Source organism: Sciurus carolinensis, chromosome 7, assembly GCF_902686445.1.
Source record: "Sciurus carolinensis chromosome 7, mSciCar1.2, whole genome shotgun sequence".
NCBI lineage: Eukaryota > Metazoa > Chordata > Mammalia > Rodentia > Sciuridae > Sciurus > Sciurus carolinensis.
Genome location: NC_062219.1, coordinates 123,647,603 through 123,655,268, shown reverse-complemented (window position 1 = coordinate 123,655,268; position 7,666 = coordinate 123,647,603). Strand labels below are relative to the sequence as shown.

Genomic DNA, 7,666 nt, shown 5'->3' with positions numbered 1-7,666 from the left:
CATCCCCATTATATATCGTCATCCACTTATCAGGGAAAACATTCGACCTTTAGTTTTTAGGCATTGGCTTATTTCACTTAGCATGATATTATCCAATTCCATCCATTTAGCTGCAAATGTCATAATATTATTCTTCTTTATAGCTGAATAATATTCCATTATGTATATATACCACAGTTCCTTTATCCATTCATCTGTTGAAGGGCATTTAGGTTGATTCCACAATCTAGCTATTGTGAATTGGGCTGCTATAAACATTGATGTGACTGTGTTACTATAGTATGCTAATTTTAAGTCCTTTGGGTATAAACCAAGGAAGGGGATAGCTGGGTCAAAAGGTGGGTCCATTCCAAGTTTTCTGAGGAATCTCCACACTGCTTTCCAGAGTGGTTCAGATATTTCTTCACCCAAATAAATGCAATCACATCAACTGAGATGTGTCATTTGAATGGGAAGAAAGTTATGACAAATACTAAGAGGAACAGACAAGATAAGTCATCAATGATACACATTAGATGAATTATTTTGAGTAGGAACAAGCCAGAGGATTTCCACCAGGGACCCCAAGATCAGTCATAAAGATTCAAAAATAAGAAAATTATACCACAGATGATCGAGGGACAACTGAAGACTATGTCACTTCAGACCTGGAGACCACAGATAATTTTGCCCCTTAATGTCTGGCCCCTCACCCTGAGAGCACAGATTCAGGAACATCAGTGAACCCTCCCCACACACCATTCTGACACCCCTGTGAATTATCCTCATAGCCCTGGCTGTGGCCACAGTCATCAATGCACTCTGTGTTGCACTTGGCTTCATGGTGGATCCAGGAAGGTGAAAGACTTGGGAAGGAAGGCATGTGAGGAGAAGGTGGGCACAGAGAGTGGGAGTAAAAGGTGAAAGAAATGGTCAGGCATGAGGAAGCCTGCACAGAGAGAGCTTCACAGAGTCACAGGGAGAGAGAGGGAGAAAAAGGAAAGGCGCCACTAGCAGAAAAGATGAGGAAAGAAGAGAGGAAGCCATGGGAGATCAGCAGAAGGAGAGGTGAATGAATAGGAAGAGAGTACAGCCGGTGATAAAGCAAACAGAAAGAGAAACAAATACAGCGAGAGCTAGAGCAAGGCATGCACCACTACGGAAAGGTAGGTGTAAAAAACTGAAGTTATCAGAAGACAGAGGCTGGGCACGGTGGCACACGCCTGCGATACCAGGGACTCACAAGCCTGAGGGGGGAGGATCGCAAGTTTGAGGCCACTCTCAGCAACTTGGTGAGACCCTGTCTCAAAATATATGGGGTGTAGGGCAAACTTGGGCTGTCACTCAAGTGTAAAGCACCCCTGGGTTTATTTCCTAGAATGAAAAGAAAGAAGAAAGGCGGGATAAAGAGGAGACAGAGAATTGGGGGTAAGAGAAATGGAGGAAATAAAAACATTTTTGATGGTCCACTCATATCAGAAATTAGATTTTTTGTGTTAATTACCGCCCACTCTGAAGTCCTGCACAAGACTTTTTTTTTTTTTTCCAAACCAGAACTGGATAAGTTTTGTGCTCATGACTGCTCTGTACAGGAGAGGTAGTTTGTAGCAGTTCTCAGAAAGGGAACTCTAGGTGTTTTCTGTCTTTGCGGTCCCCCTTATATCCATGATGGGAAATCAAAAGGTCCTATGCCAGCCTTGTGGCTTCCTCTTGCTGACTTTCAGTCTAAAACCCAAGCCTCCCTCTTCTGTTCTGCTGCTCAACAGGGAAGGGCTGCTCCTCGTCAGCCATCTTGACTTAAGGAGCAAGTTCGTGCTGGAATTTTAACAAGTGGTGACTTGTGAGGTAAGTTAACTCATGCAGGTCATTAAAGCCTGGTTAATTCTTGTGGCTCATTTATGCCACTGTAGGCTGACCTCTGCCCCAAGGGCCACAGCTCTGGATCCGTTTGTGAGTAAAGTGGACAGTAATGCATTATACAGTTGGGTGTTCATATTTAATTCCACCAAAATGACACCTTGAAACTAGAGCATTCTGAAGGATGGTTGACAAGAGGAAAATGGGAGTGAAAGCTGCCACGTGTACTTGATTCACACGTGAGTCACACTCAGTACTTGTCCATAGGGGCTAGAGGTGTGGCTCGGCAATAGAGCACTTGCTTAGGATGTGCAAGGTCCTGGCTTCCATTCCTAGAACCCAAAGAAAGCCAAACAAACAAACAAACAAAAAAAAACCAAAAAACCTTTTCAGTAGAAGGGGACCTTCAGTGAATTTCTGATCATGTGGAACATGAAGAGAAATCACACAGCCTGGAAGGATGAAGGATGAAGGTCGAAGGATGTCTTCCAACCCGCAAACCAGACTTCCCATCACTGGCACAGAGCATCTGCAACTTCTTTATCTCTTGCAGAGACTAAAAACAAGAGATAGCTCAAAAAGTCCAGGGAATAGGAAGTAAGAGGAACATCTCTGTACCCAAACTTTCTAAATTTTTAATTTTTAGACTTCATCCAAAGGGGTTTTTAAAAGATAAGAATTATCACTTGTTCCATCCCTTCCCCTAACCCCATTAATCAAAATAATTTTTTCCCTAAATGACTTCAGTATTTTTGGAAATCATACATCTCCAGTGGTAAGTGTCAGGGTCTGAAGGAAACACTGATGCAGGCAGGAAGTATAGAGCCGGGGGGATGGGCTGAACAAATCCCCCTAAATCACAAACCTCTAGGCTAAGAGAGGAGCAATCTTAAAACTAAACCACTTTCTTTCTCTCTAGAATAAGTGTTTGCTGCATCGGTTAAATGTGTTGTCCCATGCCACAGACTGAGATGCACTATTAAGAGGACCCACACCTGGTGGGGCAGGGTGGTACACGCCTGTAATTCCAGTGGTTCTGGAGGCTGAGGCAGGAGGATTGCAAGTTCAAAGCCAGCCTCAGCAACTTAGTGAAGTCCTCAGTAACTTAAAGAGATCCTGTTTCAAAATAAAAAATAAAAAGGCCTGTGGATATGGCTCAATGGCATCCTTCGGTTCAATTCCCATCACCCAAACAAATAAACAAACAAAAAAACCGACCTCTGTTACCTTTTGCAGGACCAAGAAGCATGGTATATATCCTCAGGTTCCAGGGTGGTGGTGTCAGCCCTGGGGCCACCAGGAAAGCTGACCTTGGATAAGCATGTCAGGGACACTTAGAAGGACACCTGAGTTTTCTGAGTATCTCCCAGTTCTGTCTAGCCATTGTTACTTCCTTGGGAAATTTTTCTTTATCCATCAACCAAGTTTGGTCATAAAAACTACCTGGGGTAAAAACATACAACTCAGATATAAGGAACATTCACTGTCTGATAAAGCACATTAAGTAATTCTATCTGGGTCACATCTCTATACTAATTCATTTAACAGAATAGTTAAGTGCCTAGCACAAGCCAGACACTCTATTCCCTTTCAGTCTGTCCCTCTCAGTTTATCCATAAGCTGAAGATGCACCTCTTCGGTCTCTAGGCCCAAGACACCAAACACTCAGATCTAAGACTCACATCTACAGGATGTAGCCAGCAGGTCACTCAACAAGTGTGTATTGAGCATATGCGATGGTAGGTTGCTATAACAAGTAGCTGAGTCTCATCTCAGTCACAGTGTGAAATGAGGAACACAAAATCCAGGACTGACCTCTGATTGCAAGAACACCTCTGCCTCTGTGAGGCACCAAGAAGGGACTTCCTTCATTGGGGAATCCTTTAAATGCTGCTTATGATGGTAAGAGCTTAGACAAGGTCAGGACACTGAATATAACAGGTCCATGAGAACCATAGGACAAGAAGCAAATTATTTGATGTAGCCAGGTGTGGTGGTGTGCACCTATAGTCCCAGGTACTCAGAAAGCTGAGGCAGGAGGATCTCTCGAACCCAAAGTTGATAAGAGTTGATCGTTGTTTGCTTACTCTGCCCCTATTATCAGTATTCTCCCATTGTTAAAGAATGGGACTGTGGAATTATAGTACGGAGCTTTTTATCCCCAAGGACAAGATGGCACCTTCTACTCTGCTGTTGGCAGTCTGGATCAGGATTACATGTAGTGCACGGACTTCCATATTACAGATAGCACAGTGTTTCAAGGGGAATCTAGGAAAAACTGCAAAGTCTACACCTTTAGTAAGATTGGGACCTTGTTTCCCTGGAGCAAAAAAGAAAAAGTAAATATTCTCAATGACACTGCTGTACTCCTTCAACTTTCCAAAGGCAGTTTGCCTTGAATTCTCATCAAAAACCACTGTCCTGTCAGCATAGCAGCCTTACACTACCTTCTGAGGATGGTGCGGTTGGGATATCCAACCTACAATTTTATGATGTGAAAACTGGAATACATTTGAAATATTTTATTTGGGGGAAAAATATTAACATTCACTTCTTCAAAAGCAACAATTCTAACACAAATGCAAATAAATTATATTTCCAAAAAAATAATAATTTTATTTCATCACTTGAACCCCAACCGTATAAGGTACCTATGTTCCAGGAAGTAAAGATGCACCTTCGTTTGTTAGATTACACCAACACTCAAACTTTTCTGGATTCCACACATCTTTAAATGTTCTTTAAAAGTTTAAAAATTTTTAAGAAGTTTCCTTAAAGCTGATCATTTTACAATGCTATGGAATAAAAAAGCTACTTTTGTGCTGGTAGTAGCTAGTATAGATGTTCACAAGAGAAGGAGCTTCCTACTGTGGAGAACAAATCTAATGCTACATGGCAACAAAGGAAGAAAGTGCAGTAGTACAATTACTAAAAAATGACCCCATACAGGATATAGGTTGGAATTCTTTTTTTGGGGTAGGGAAGAGGGGGTACCAGGGATTGAATTCAGGGGCACTCAACCACTGAGCCACATCCCCAGCCTTATTTTGTATTTTATTTAGAGACAGGGTCTCACTGAGTTGCTTAGTGCCTCGCTGTTGCTGAGGCTGGTTTCGAACTCCTGATCCTCCTTGTCTCAGCCCCTGAGTCGCTGGGATTACAGGAGTGTGCCACTGCACCCAGCGGAATTCTAGTTCTACTGAGATTTTTGCTGGTTATGGTTTCATGCCTACCAAAGCTACACTTTTCAACCTGAAATGTGACCCTGGGTTTGAGTTTGGAACTGGTCCTTACAATGAAGCCTACTACAGCCTTCATGGACATGTATTAGGTCTAACTGGATTTGGAAACCTGAGGGAACAAATGGAAACATGGAATATTAAAAACTATTCTGAACTAGTGGTTTCTGATTCTATATGTTTTGTTTGGTGCCCAGATGGGGAGCATATTTTAACAGCTGCATATGCTCCCAGGTGCATGTTAATGATTGGTACTGGCTCTATCTTGCTCAAGTGTGATGTGCCATCAAATGCAGAATTATGGCAGATTTCTTGGCAGCTAGTTTTGGATGGAATATTCCCAACAAAAACAATAATTTACCAAGCAGTTCCAAGTGAAATACCCAGTGAGGAACTTTAGGAACCTAAAGTTGCAACAGCTTATAGACCCCCATCTTTAAGAAATAAATCAATCACTGATTCCAAATTGCATGAAGAAGAATCAGCCCAGAATATGAAACCACAAGCAGGAAATAAAAACCATTACTAAAAACAGTCCTTAAAAAATGAAAGGAAGCATGAATCTAAGAAAGCTGCCAAGCGGAAAGCAAGAAGTGACAAGAGGCCAGATTTGACAGCTACTATTGCCCACAGACCACACCATGAAACACATCTCTCTGTCAACTCCTGGTGACCCTGAAATAGACAAAAAAAAAAAAAAAAAAAAAAAAAAAAAAAAAAAAAGAACCTAAAGAATAAACTGAAAGGAATTAAAGAACGGAAGGAAAAAGCAGTAAGTGGAAACTAGAAAAAAGTCAGTTGTGAGGTTGGGGTTGTGACTCAGTGGTAGAGCACTTGCCTAGCATGAGTGAGGCACTGGGTTTGATTCTCAGCACCACACGAAAATAAAATAAAGGCACTACATCCATCAACAACTAAAAAGTATATATATTTTTTAAAAAGTCAGTTGGAGAAATTTCAAAAAGAAGGGAAGGCACAGGGGAATGGGATTGACAAATTATGTTATGTGTGTGTATGAATATGGCATAATGAATCTCACTATAGTGTATAATTATAATGCACCAACAAAAAAAGAAAAACAATTATACCAATAAAATAAATAAATAAATAAAAATTAAAAAGAGGCAGGAGCTGGATGATTTGGAATTGGGGATTTAAAGATTCACAGAAAGCAAGTTGATTAATACAAGCAGAAATTAATACAAACACATCGCTAAACCCTTTGGTGTTCATAGAATATCCGATTTTAACCATTTTCTCCAGTCTGTATATGTGTGAAGTCATGTCATAATGTCTATTAAATTGACTTTTACATCTTGCATCCTGTATCATATCAGTATGTCATAAAGAAATGAGATACATGAATTTTTCAGCTAAATTTGACAGACTGAGAGGCAATGTTTTATAGTAGGGGACACTAATATATAAATGAATAAAGTCATTTTAAATTAAAAAAAGAATTATGCATTGAATAATTCTTTTTCAATTTCAGAAACAGGATAATAAATCAAAATATTAGAATCTAGGCTGTGTTTCCAAAATTTATATAGCACTTATTATCATTCAGGCATCACGGCTATAAGTTGGGTAAGATTCAAACTGTTTGCCAGATAGGGTTCAAGACAGACAGGTACACCGATTATTTTTATATAATATGACAAGTGATATGATTGACTTACAAGTGCACTGTAGCACCAAGAAACTAAAAATCTCAATTTCATCACCAGCCAGCTGGGCACCCTGGGAGCAAGTCCCTTAACTTCTCAGAGCCTCTTTTCCAATTTTTAAAATGAAAGAACTAGATTGATTAAATAAGTATTAAAATGGTATTTCTCGAAATTGTGTGATAGGTACTTTTAAATGGAAAAATATGTTTTGAGAAATTCAAAGTCGACTTAAAATTATTTTCTTACATTACTAAAATATATTAAAATCAAGAAATGAAGCATAAATTCCTTATGCTTACAGTGCTACTGTTCTGATAAACTTAGAAATAACAGCAGCAATTTGATGTGATGAATGACAGTCTTTGCTCCCAACATTAATGTGTATTGATTGCTATAGCACATTCACTGGAGTCTCCTCTGCTGCACAATGTCTTCCTTCTTTCTTGGATTTTCTCTTTATGAACTCTCTCAAGACTTTCAACTATGAGATTATCTGGTCTTCACCTAATGCAGTGCATCATATAACTTTTCTTGTTTTTACTTTTTAATTTTTTAAACTGATACATAAAAATTATTCTTATTTATGGAATGCAATGTGATGTTTTGACACATGTATACATTATATTAAAATCAGGGTAAGCACATCTATCTCTTGGTCTATTGTGTCTTTGTGGTGAAAATACCCAAAATCCTTCTAGTTTAAAAAATATATATATGTATATTACATTAACATTTCTATTATCTGAAGTCACCTCTACAGTTTAATAGCACACCAGAACTTCTTTCTCCTACCCATAACTTAGTACCTGTTCATCAACATTTTCCCATTCCTTCCTCCTGCCATCCCCATTTAAATTTTAAGCCAGTCTCTTTTCTACTCTTGTTAGCCTGTGACAATTGTAAAGACTAATCATCTCTCTTGGC

General features: G+C 39.6%; 1 pseudogene; it reads left to right on the top strand.

Annotated features, from left to right (window-relative positions):
* The first annotated feature begins 1,127 nt into the window (after positions 1 to 1,127).
* LOC124989336 (eukaryotic translation initiation factor 2A-like) lies at positions 1,128 to 5,862 on the top strand (annotated as a pseudogene).
* The last annotated feature ends 1,804 nt before the right edge of the window (positions 5,863 to 7,666 follow it).